The sequence below is a fragment of the Stomoxys calcitrans genome, chromosome 2 (assembly GCF_963082655.1).
Source record: "Stomoxys calcitrans chromosome 2, idStoCalc2.1, whole genome shotgun sequence".
Lineage (NCBI taxonomy): Eukaryota > Metazoa > Arthropoda > Insecta > Diptera > Muscidae > Stomoxys > Stomoxys calcitrans.
In genome coordinates, this window is record NC_081553.1 from 97,083,815 (window position 1) to 97,096,544 (window position 12,730).

Sequence of the window (12,730 nt, forward strand, 5' to 3'; positions counted from 1 at the left end):
TTGCACGCTTTTACTTGTTAATACTAAGCAATTTAAAAATACACATTTCTATTATTAGGAATTATTTTACCCATTCGTCGTTAATCGGTCTATTCTTTTAACGGATAGCCGATATCACGATAGCGTTCGAATGAGGCTATCCGCATTAATTTTTTCATAAGTGCTTCTTATTAGTGAAGTCGTGGACCGTTGGAAATGGGTCATTTGGTCCAGATTGATTTTAGTTTTCAATACTAAGCAATTTAAAAATTCTTAAAAATTGTTTTGGACTACGTTTCTGAGCGCGGACTTCCAAACGCTTCGAAAACTGAGCGTATTCAAAAACCGGCAGCAAGTTTTTTGATATTTGTATAACCTACACCACTACTGCCGTACAAGGATACCAACATACCAATCGACTCAGAATCAGTTTCTGATTCGATCTAGCTATGTCCATCAGTATATGCGTCCGTCTGTCTTTCCGTCCATTTAAATTTATCTACAAATTAATTGCAGGTATTTTTTTTAGCTTAGAGACGAAGCCTATTGAAATTGGAAGAAATCGGTGCAGATTTGGATATACCTTCCGTATGTATGTTCGTCCGATTTTGACTAATACTGCAATAGTATCGTCATTTGTCAACCGATCCTCGCGAAATAAGGCACGAACATTTTTCTTATGTCTCTTCTGATCACTAGTGAATTTCATAGAAATCAGTTCAGATTTAGATTTAGCTCCCATGTATATGTGTCGCCCGATTTTCACTTCTAGAGCCTTGTCAAGCGCATTTAACAACCGATCTTCCCAAAAATAAAAACAAGTATTTCCTCTATGACCCTTTAAAATTTGTTCGGATTTTGATCGAAATTCATTCTAAAAATTCTAAATTCTTTGTAGCTGAAAAGTGGTTCCGTTATGATTTCCTATATTTCCTAGCTAAATTTTCATATTTAATAATTTGGTGTAAAAACCACTTATTTATTGGTATTTATAAAATTTCTTGAATTTTTGCTTCGTAAGCAGTCCCGAAGAATGCTACACTAACCTGCATTTTTCGCGCTTTCTTTGATATGATTTATGCTCTGATAAATTCCAGCCAAAATTTTGTAAATGGTATGGAATTGGAAAATAATATCAACCTATCGATTGAACGAGAACAGAACATACACGCATATGCAGCTATAAATGCAGCCAATGAAGTGTAATTCCGGCAAAATGCTATGTTTTCAAAAATGATAAATTGCGGCAAAAAGAAAAGAAAAAAAAAAAAAACAAAAAATGCCAAAAATTTAAAATAAAAAAAAAAACTCGACGAGGATGGGATTCGAACCCACGCGTGCAGAGCACATTGGATTAGCAGTCCAACGCCTTAACCACTCGGCCACCTCGTCACTTGTGCGACGCATGTCAATGGTATGTTATGAATATTTTAAGCTGCCACACACTCTGTTTGTCGCTGTCGCCGCTATCGTTGTCGTCGTCATCATATTTAGTCTGTCGTTCACTATCACTAAGGTTCGATGTTGTTCTATCATTTCATTTGATTTTCATTCTGCTGTGGTGTTTTTTTTTTGCGCCTCGAGTGGCGGTGGCTATGCAGCGGTGATGATTTGGAAGAAGACAACGATGACGACAAACGCATACGAGCAAGGGTATTAACCTACATACCCCTTGCTGTGTTTATTGTTGTTGCTGTTATGCGCATAAATATCTGTTTTGTTTTCTTTTTTTTTGCAGATCTCCTCAAACTTTATCCAAAACACAATGGTGGGGTCAAGGCGGCTATGGGTAGCGTCTAATTATTGTACTCATATCTATTGCTGCCCCTCATGTTGCTGTGATAAGCATTAGTAATGAATTAATATTAGTCTGCCTATTAGGGTGTGCCGAAAGTGGTAAATGCCAGAAGGTATCTATACAGATGAAGACGAAGATCAAACCAAAATAAAGATAGAGACAACTTTAGGTTAGAGATGAGCGCGTGAGTGATATTACACTCACGCTCACGCATGACTTTTTAATGTCGACTCACTTTCACGCACGCTCACGATTCAAAAAATTTACTCACGCACGACTCACGAGAAAATCACGACTCACGAAACAATCAGAAGGCACTCACGAGAAAACCATGACTCACATAAAGTTCACGGTTAAACAAATATAATTCCATGAGGCAAATTATATTTTTATACCCACCACCGAAGGATGGGGGTATATTCATTTTGTCATTCCGTTTGCAACACATCGAAATATCCATTTCCGATCCTATAAAGTATATATATTCTTGATCAGCGTAAAAACCTAAGACGATCTAGACATGTCCGTCCGTCTGTCCGTCTGTCTGTTGAAATCACGCTACAGTCTTTAAAAATAGAGATATTGAGCTGAAATTTTGCACAGATTCTTTTTTTGTCCTTAAGCAGGTTAAGTTCGAAGATGGGCTATATCGGACTATATCTTGATATAGCCCCCATATAGACCGATCCGCCGATTTAGGGTTTTAGGCCCATAAAAGCCACATTTATTATCCGATTTTGTTGAAATTTGGGGCAGTGAGTTGTGTTAGGCCCTTCGACATCCTTCGTCAATTTGGCTCAGATCGGTCCAGATTTGGATATAGCTGCCATATAGACCGATCCTCTGATTTAGGGTCTTAGGCCCATAAAAGCCACATTTATTATCCGATTTCGCTGAAATTTGGGACAGTGAGTTGCGTTAGACCCTTCGACATCCTTCGTCAATTTAGCTCAGATCGGTTCAGATTTGGATATAGCTGCCATATAGACCGATCCTCCGGTTTAGGGTCTTAGGCCCACAAAAGCCACTTTTATTATCCGATTTTGATGAAATTCGGGACAGTGAATTGTGTTAGGCCCTTTGACATATTTCTTCAATTTGGTCCAGATCGGTTCAGATTTGGATATAGCTGCCATATAGACCGATTTCTTGATTTACGGTTTTGGGCCCATAAAATGCTCATTCATCGTCCGATGTCGCCGAAATTTGGGAAAGTGAGTTAAGTTAAGCCCCTTGACATACTTCTGCAATATCGCACAGATCGTTCCAGATTTGGATATAGCTGCCATATAGACCGATATCTAGGTTTTAGGTTTTGGTCCATAAAATACGCATTTATTGTCCGATGTCGCTGAAATTTGAGACAGGGAGTTTGGTTAGGCTCTTCGACGTCCTTCTTCAATTTTGCCCAGATCGGTCCAGATTTGAATATAGCTGTCTTGTAGACCGATCTCACGATTTAAGGTTTAGGGCCCATAAAAGAGGGATTTATTGTCCGATTTCGCCGAAATTTGGGACAGTGCTTTGTGTTAGGCTCTTCGACATGTTTATGCAACTTGGCCCAAATCGGTCCAGATTTGGATATAGCTGCAATGTAGACCGATATCTCGATTTAAAGTCTTGGCCCCATAAAAGGCGCATTTATAATCCGATTTCACTGAAATTTTACACAGTGACTTATGTTCGGCTTTTCGACATCCGTGTCATATATAGTTCGGTATGAGGTATATGAGTATAAGGTATGAAATTTTCACCGAATTTTGATGAAAGGTGGTTTACATATATACTCGAAGTGGTGGGTATCCAAAGTTCGGCCCGGCCGAACTTAACGCCTTTTTACTTGTTTTCATTCGCCTCAAATCATACAGCATTTGGACGTACGAATATCTTGAATGTATAAAATGTTGCAGTCCTGCATAACCAGGTATTTGCTCTTTTTATTTTTATAAAGGCTGATTTTTTAAGAGCTATAAGAAAGTTTTTCAAAAAAAAAAAAACACATAAAATTCAGAAAATCTTCCAATGCGTCAATTGAAGCGGGATTGCCTGTAAAGACATGAGCTTTAACAAATAGTCTAAAGGCGTTAAATCGCACGATCTAGTCGGCCAATTGACCGGTCCCGAACGTGAAATAAAATGTTCAACCAACTCACTTCTCAATAAGTCCATTGTAACGCGTGCTGTTTGGCGTGGGACACCGTCTTGTTGAAACCACATGTCATGCAAGTCAAGCTCTTGAATTTTGGAGAGAAAAAAGTTGCATATCATCTCACGGTAGCGCCCACCATTCACACTTACGTTACGATTCGCATCATCTTTGAAGAAGTACGATCCAATGATGCCGCTAGCCCATAAACCGCACCATACTGTAACTTTTTATGGATGCATAGTAGCTATTGCAATGCTTCTAGCTAATCTTCACTCCATAATAGACAATTCTGCTTATACGTACGTACCCATTGAGCCAAAAATTAGCTTCGTCGCTCAATGGAAGAATCGCGCGATGAACTTTCTTAACAGAGCACGCATTTTGATAATAAAATTCAAAAATTGGCAAATGTTGATCGTTTGTAAGACGATTCATGGTTAATTACAGACCAAACTGAAGATGTTTGACAGTGAAACCAAACACGAAACGTGGGTGAGCTGTTTAAACCAGTGTTGCCAAAAAGATAATAACTAAAAAATCACCCTTTACATCTGTAGACATACTCGTAAAATAATGAATAATTTGAGAGCATGCTAAAAAATTGGGTTTTCATTATTTTTTACAACTTAGTCGTGATTTTCCATGAGTCGTGAGCGTCTCGTAAGCGTGATATCACTTACTCGCGCACGAAGAATTTAAATTCAATCACGGTCACGCACGATCAAGTGATTGGATTTGAGTCCCACTCACGAATAACGTGACTCACGCATGACGCGGCAACTCGCGACACAGGTATACACCTCTACTTTAGGTGTACCAAACGACTCAAAATTACTTTCGACTAACATCGTCTCTTCACATGCCATAACAGTCAGCATAAAAAGATGGGGAGAAGACAATTTACCAATGTGTCTGTCCTTCAATCTATTTTGGCGCTGGGAAAAATTCACTTTATAGGGCGCACCACCGATTTCGCTGAAATTTGGTATGTAGGTACGGGTTGACTACAGGAACACAATTCTGAAGTCCGTGTTTGGGTCAAAGGACCGTAGACATTTTGACCCTTCAGCAACCTATTTCGAATTTAGTCTCCATTTAGATATAAATATACTCCATTTATATTTTCCAGAATAGGATGTAACACCTTGAAGTCTAGGGCCCTTTAAAGTATATAAGTTCTTGATCGCAGTGACATTTTAAGTCAATGTAGCTCTGTCCATGTCTCTGTCTAGAGCCGACCAACTTTGAACGAGTTAAGTTAGCAGGACCCAATTTCATTTAAAGGTATGTTGGGATTATAAAAGTCCAAATCGGTTTATTTTTGTACGCATCACCACAGGATGGGGTTATACTAATCTAGTCATTCCGTTTGAAACACCTCGAAATGTTCGTCTAAGACCGCATAAAGTGTATATATTCTTGATCATCTCGACGTTTTGAGTCGATCTAGCCATCCGCCCGACCTTCCGTCTCTAGAAATCACAATAGCGTTCGAACTCGTGAAGCTAGCCGCTTGAAATTTTGCAAAGTTACTTAATATTGGTGTAGGTCAATGGGGATTGCAAATGGACCATATCGGTTTAGATTTACAAATAGCTCCCATATAAACCGATCTCCCCTTTTTGAGCCCCTGCCGCAATATTTGTTTGATTTAGCTGAAATTTCGCATGTAGTGTTCTTTTATGACTTCCAATAATTGTGCCAAGTACGGCTCCTATATAAACCGATCTCCTGATTTGACTTCTTGAGCATTAACAAGCAGCAATTTTTGTCCGATTTGGCTGAAATAGAGCATGTAGTGTTTTTTTATGACTTTCTACAATTGTACCAAGTACGGTACAAATCGGTCTATAACATCATATAAGCCGATCTCCCGATTTGGCTTCTTGAGTCCTTACAAACCGCAATATTTGTCCGATTTGGCTGAAATTGCATGCAGTGTTCTGTTACGACTTCCAACAACTGTGCTAAATAAGATCCAAGTTAGAAAATTGCATGAGACCCTAAATTTGGCACTCAAATGCTACTTGTGTCAAAGCAAGTGCCTGTTATGCATGCCACATCAAAATAATGTTAGCTGGAAACGCTCTTCATAAGACAAAAGAGCAAGAGTTGATCAAACGTTCAACAATCGTTCAGTGGATGTGCTTCTCAATTTGAATGTCGCACATCGTATGTTGTTTGCGAATGAGCACAACTCAGATGAGTGCCCTGTGAAGCCAAAGCAAGCAGAGGAGTGCCACAACAGACAAACAAACGAACAAATGGCAAAGACACATTGATCAGCAATGTTCAGCCCTTTACGATAGCGTTGATGCTAAGTCACACGCATTCTGTGTTGCCGTTTTGGATTTTTTCCACCAAATTTGCTCGGATGGATTTGTAAATTTAAGGATTTGGTCGGATGGACGGCCCAAATCGATTTTAGTAGATTTTCAATGTGATCGCATGTGTCATCTATTCAGTTGCGATCCATGTGAGCCTCGTGTGCTTAAAATGTAAAATACGACCAGAAATCATTTTATGCTCATTAGCAAAAACATTTAGTTGCTCGATGTATCATAAAATTTCATGTTTTGGTGGTTGAGAGTCGTTAGCGTCAACAACGATTGCTGGTAGAAGATATGAGCGTGTCATCCACTTCATGTCTATCGTCTGCACTCATTTTAAAGTGGCTTGCTGCTATTCTCTGGTCCAAATCAGTCTATAACCTGATATATCTCCCATGTAAACAGGTCTACTTATCATCCTTGTCCCGTTCCTGGAAGCTTTGTAAAATAAAATTATGCCCTTCAACTAAATTTATTTTGTATAAATTTTTAACAGAATCCATGGTGGTGGGTTCCCATGAACTTACCACGCTTTTACTTGTAAAATATAGCTTCTACATACACAGATTTCCTAGTTGGTTATTTTAGACCCTAGTTGGTGCTATTCAACTTCGATTTGTCTGAAGTATTCCAGAGGGATTTGAACCTGCATGCAGGTGATAGATCAAGGGGTTCGAACGTTAAACAGAGAAAACTAAAAACTGCCTATTTATAGACCAATTTACTAATTAACGCACAGAAGACGCAGTGCTGTTTCTTGCCTCATAAGCCATTCACTGACCCACCACAATCGTCAATATCTATCGACGGCATAGGCATTGAGCAGTCAGATGCTCTTGATGGTTTGGGCACGAAGATTCAATGTAATATCCGTTGGTCAAAACACGTATTGGAAGTGTCAAAAGAAGCAATCAAGTGTTTGAGCTTTCTTTGGGCGGTGCAAGAAGAATTCCACCTCTTCTGATATTCTTAATATCTGTAGTACCTACATCAGGTCGAAGATGGAGTATAACTTTCATATATGGTCAGGAGCTCAAAAGTCATTCTTAGAACTGCTTGAGCGGGATCAACGGAGAGCGATGGGGTTGACTGGGGACAGTAGGGTATCCAACTCCATTGCTTTTCCTGAACATTGTCGGAATGTGGGTAGAGTTGTGCTCTATCTTTTCTTTCTGGCATGTGTTCGGGAATATCCGTCTTCTTATTTCTGACGTTAGGATGTTCACCAGAAATACAAGATTTGCTAGGAACTCACACCCGTTTTTAATAGATTGGCCAGTTGATCGGACCATGCATTAAAGAGAAAATTCATTTTCGTTCGAACCATGCGTATGTGGAATCGACATCCGGGTAGTGTCTTTCCCAAAAACATTGACGTTCAGAAATGTTAAGGCAATATCAATAACCATTACTCCCTCTTTCCCCTCTGCACTACTCCCTCTTTCCCCTTCCAGAAGGAATTCCATTTTACGTTCTCATTTCTTTGAGAACCTGTCTGATTTTAGCGGATGTGAACATTCGCAAGTTATTGCGATTTTTAAAGCGATCAGGCGATCTTCCTTCTTCTGTTCCTGTGATATCACAATGAACGAAAACGTCTAAGTGAATCTGATGGCAGACTGCCATTAAAACCTAACCTAACCTTCCGCCTCCAATCCTTAACTTTCCTAATCGCCAACGCAATGCACTGCATTTATAGGGGACATCCCCTAAGTGTTGTTTACGAGAAAAAATAAAATTTGAAGCGCCACGTTTCCTCAACAGAAAGAATTCCATATCAAAAGTGAAATACATTAAAGTGTTCTTGAATGGGGAACTGAATTAGAAATGTCACACCCAGGAGCTAACTGAGAATGGTTATTAGATGTTTGGCACTATGAAGTCCAGCCATAGGTTTGAAATCGAACCTCAATCACATGATAGAAAGATTTCAATATCCAGCAAGATCAAATACAAGGAGTGATTTTGAACTAGAAATGTCACTCCCAGGAGCTAACTAAGTATGCTAACAGATGTTGAGAACTATGAAGTTGAGTCATAAGGTCGAAATGGGGTCTTAATCCCAGGATAGTCCACTGGCTAATTTGAGTAATACGAACTACATCTTCTGTAGTTTGGTACGCGGCCACGAAGAAGCAGTGCACAGTAAGGGCATTACAACAGGTTCAGACAAAATGTTGTCTTGGCATAGGTGGAGCGATGATAACCATTCCTATTAGGATACTGGAGATAGTTTAAGAAGTCCGATTCATAGACATGAGACTGTGTATTAGGTAGCCACAGGGGCTAAGAGATCTAAGGCGATGGGACATTTTTTGAATAGACACCTGAGACAACATTGTGGTCGAGTGCGAGACACTGTTACCAGCGGCACCGCTAGGAGAATTATGGGTCTGGTCATGTCAGCCGCGAACATAAGGCAAGAAAGGCTCCCGGTCCGAATGGAATACAAAATAAGATAATCCCACTCGTTGACAAGGTATTACCATCGTAGCGTAGTGGCAAGCATGTCCGCCCTTGACGCTGAACGCCTGGGTTCGAATCCTGGCAGGAACATCACAAAATTTTTCAGCAGTGGTTATCCCCTCCTAATGCTGGCGACATTTGTGAGGTGCTTTGCCATGTAAAAACTTCTCCCCAAAGAGATGTCGCTCTGCGGCACGCCGTTCGGACTCGGATATAAAAAGGAGTTCCCCTATCATTGAGCTTAAAATTGAATCGGACCGCACTCATTGATTTGTGAGAAGTTTGCCCCAGTTCCTTAATGGAATGTTCATGGGTAAATTTGTATTTGCATGTCTTTAAAACGTGCCTCTCGAGGAATTTTTTTCCAAGGTATGGAAGCACCAGAGATTTGTTTTGCTTCGAAAGGATAATAAACCTTTGGACAATCCATCGTCGTATAGACCACTTTGTATGCTGGACACTTGAGGCAAATTCCTAGAAAACTATTGCCGTTTAGACTCGAGAAGGAACTAAGAGAAAATGAAGGGTTTTCAAACCTACAATTCAACTTTATAAAAGGAAAATCTGCCATTGTTGCCATACCAGAAGTAGTCGAAACAGTGAAAATATCATTAGCACAGAAGCTCTACTGTGCGCTAAATTTGAGTTCATCCATATTCTTAAAAATTACAAAAGCATCCTTTTCCGTTATCCGGCTTCAGTATTACCAAGGTAAAGTTCTTCACCGCCATTGGGGTGTCTGCCAAACCGTCATTTGTTTTATATTCGATATTGCAAACCTTAACGCCAGCATTCTATGCTAGGAATGCATCAGTGGCGCCAACTAACTTCACACTTAGAATGGAATGGAAGGGATAAGCTAAACACAAAAACCTTTTTGGCCAGAAGAAATGGCAAAAAAAGAGTTCACTAAAGAATATAGAAAATGCGAAAAAAACGTATAGTGCCAAAGGTATCACACAGATGATAATTTATATCCTTAAACTTTCGACGAACATCAGGGATGGGCTGACATAAGGCGAAAAGGCGTGCAGTGGTTATTAAATGTGGGGAGGCTAGAAAAGCAAACTTTGATATAGAACGAGTAACCTTCTTATATAAAACGAGTTAAGTTCGGCAAGCAAAGTTCGGCCGGGCCGAATCTTAAATACCCTCTACCATGCATAGCATTTGTCGAGTTCCTTTCCCGGTATTTCTTTTTAGGCAAACAAAGGATTACATATAAGAATTGCTATGCTATTGAAGCTATATTAAGTTATTGCCCGATTAGAATTATAACGGAACTGAATATTGGAGACCATAGTAGAAGTCATTGTGTAAAATTTCTGCCGAAAAGTATTGCGCCCTTTAGGGGCTAACGAAGTAAAAGAGGGAGATCGGTATCAGGCTATCGACCCATTCAGACCATATTTGACGAGTATGTTAAAGGTCATGGGAGAAGCCGTTATAAAAAATTTTAGTCAAATCGGATGATAAAAACGCCCTCTAAAGGCTCAAGAAGTCAAGATCCCAGATCGGTTTATGTGGCAACTTTATCAGGTTATAATTCGACTTAGCACAGTTCTTTGAAGCCATAACGAAATACGTCATGCCAAATTTCAGACATGACGGACAGGAATTACACCCTCTAGAGGCTGAAGAAGTCTAGACCCCAGATCGATTTATATGACAGCTACATTAGGTTATGGATCGATTTAAACCATACTTAGAGCAGTTGTTGGAAGTAATAATGAAACACGTCGTTCCAAGTTACAGACAAATCAGATAGGAATTTCGCCCTCTAGAGGCTCAAGAAGTCAAGACCCCAGATCGGTTTATATAACCGCTATATAATATTATGGACCGATTTCAACCATACTAAGCACAGTTGTTGAAAATAAAACAAAACACCTCATGCAAAGTTTCAACCAAAACGAAGTCAAGATCCAAGTTGGGTTTATATGGCAGCTATATCAAAACATAGACCGATATGGCCCAATTACAATCCCAACTGAACTACACTAATAAGAAGTATTTGTGCAAAATTTCAAGCGGCTAACTTTACTCCCTCGGATGTTAGCGTGCATTCCACACACGGACGGACGGACAGACGGAAGGACATGGCTAGATCGACTTAAAATGTCTTGACGATGAAGAATATATATACTGTATGGTGTCTTAGGCGAATATATCGAGGAGTTACAAACAGAATTACCCTCATCCTATGGCGGATGGTATTCAAATCAATTTGTGTTTGTTTGTTTGTTTGTCTGTTCCGTAAAGACTCAAATTCGAAGGGGGGACGGACGCTCCCCTTTGCAGTAATTCTCAAAAACTTCAGATCCCGGAGATAAGTGGTGCGATTTAAGCGAAATTTTGTGTGCTCTCTACCTAAACCTAACCAAATTTCAGATGAGGTACCTAAGGGGGCCGCCCCACCCCCAAAACCTACCAAATATATACATAGACCAATCACGACAGCATGGGATGAAAGATATTTAAGATTAGAAAACGTATCTGATATCCAATCGTCGGACCAAGTGAGTGGGAGACCACCTCAACCCCCAAAACACCCCTAAATACACGTTGCCATGGTATTTACCAACCATGGCAACGTGGGACTCAAATGAAAGGATGAGTTGTTCACCTCATCCCCAAAGCACCCACAAACAGGACTTATTTACTGAACATGACAGTATGGGGCTCAAATAAAAGGTATTTGAGTATAGAATACGAGTCTGATATACAAAAATCGGACCATGTGTGTGGGGGTACACCTCAACCCCCAAAACACCCCTAACTAGGACAAATTTACCGGCCATGGCAATATGGGACTCAAATAAAAGGTATTTGCGAATATAAAACGAATCTGTAATCCAAATGTAGCACCAAGTGTTTGGGGGGCCGCCCCTTTCAAAAACGCCTCCCAAAGAGGACAAAGTTACGACCATAGCAATATGGGCCTCAAATAATAGGTCTTTGGGAGTAAAGCACGAATCTGATATTAATTTTCAGGACATAGTGTCTATGGGGTCACCCCACCCCCATAACACCACCCAAATAGGAAGTATTTGTTGACCATTGCAATATGGGGCTCAAATAAGAGGAACACGAATCTGCTATACATTTTCAGTGCCAAGTCACTGAGTGGGCGCCCCATCCCCGAAAACACCCCCCAAACCGGTCATGTTTGGCGACTATGGGAATATGGGGCTCAAATGAAAGGCATTTGGGAGTAGACCACGAATCTGATATCAACATTTAGGACCAACTGTCTAGAAGACGTCACACCCACATAACTACTCCCAAATAGGATGTATTTCCTGTCCTTCCTTCTTGTTTTTAGAACCCATATCCCAAACCGGACCTATTTGCTGACTTTTGCAATAAAGGGTTTTTATGAAAGTTATTTGAGATAAGAAAACGAATCCAATTTTAAGGCCAATGGCAATATGGGGTGATATTTGAGAGTGGAGCACAATGCTGATATATTTTCAGGTCTAAGTGTTTGGGGGACCACCTCACTCACCAAAACACCCTTAAATCGAATATATTTACCGACAATGTGAATGTGGCGTTCAAATGAAAGGTATTGGGGAGTAGAGCACGAAATTGATACCCACATTCGGGACCAATTTTCTGGGTGTCTACCCCTTCCTTCAAAAAACCCCACAAACAGCAATTATTAGCTGACTATCGAAATATGGTGCTAAAATAAAGGTAAGCAAAGCTATTTTGTGGGTATCACGAAATTGGAACCCACTTTCGAGACCAATTTTCCCCAAAACACCCCACAAATTGTAAGGATAGGGCGACTATCAATTACTTGGACCTCGTTTTTATGTCATATTCGTAGTCTACTCCCGAATACCTTTCATTTGAGTCCTATATTGATATATACGTCCAATATGTCTATTTGGAGCAGTTTTCGGGCTTGGGCTACCCCTTGGATACTTGAACCCAAGTTTTTATACCACATTCGCTTTCTACTCTCCAATATCTTTCATTTGATACCCATATTGTCCCTAT

The 12,730-nt window shown here is 40.1% G+C and overlaps 1 non-coding gene across 1 annotated transcript; it reads right to left on the reverse strand.

The window, feature by feature from the left end:
• Positions 1-1,289: 1,289 nt before the first annotated feature.
• On the reverse strand, positions 1,290-1,371 carry Trnas-gcu (transfer RNA serine (anticodon GCU)). The gene has a single exon. It is a non-coding gene; the product is annotated as a tRNA-Ser (tRNA).
• Between the last annotated feature and the right edge of the window lie 11,359 nt (positions 1,372-12,730).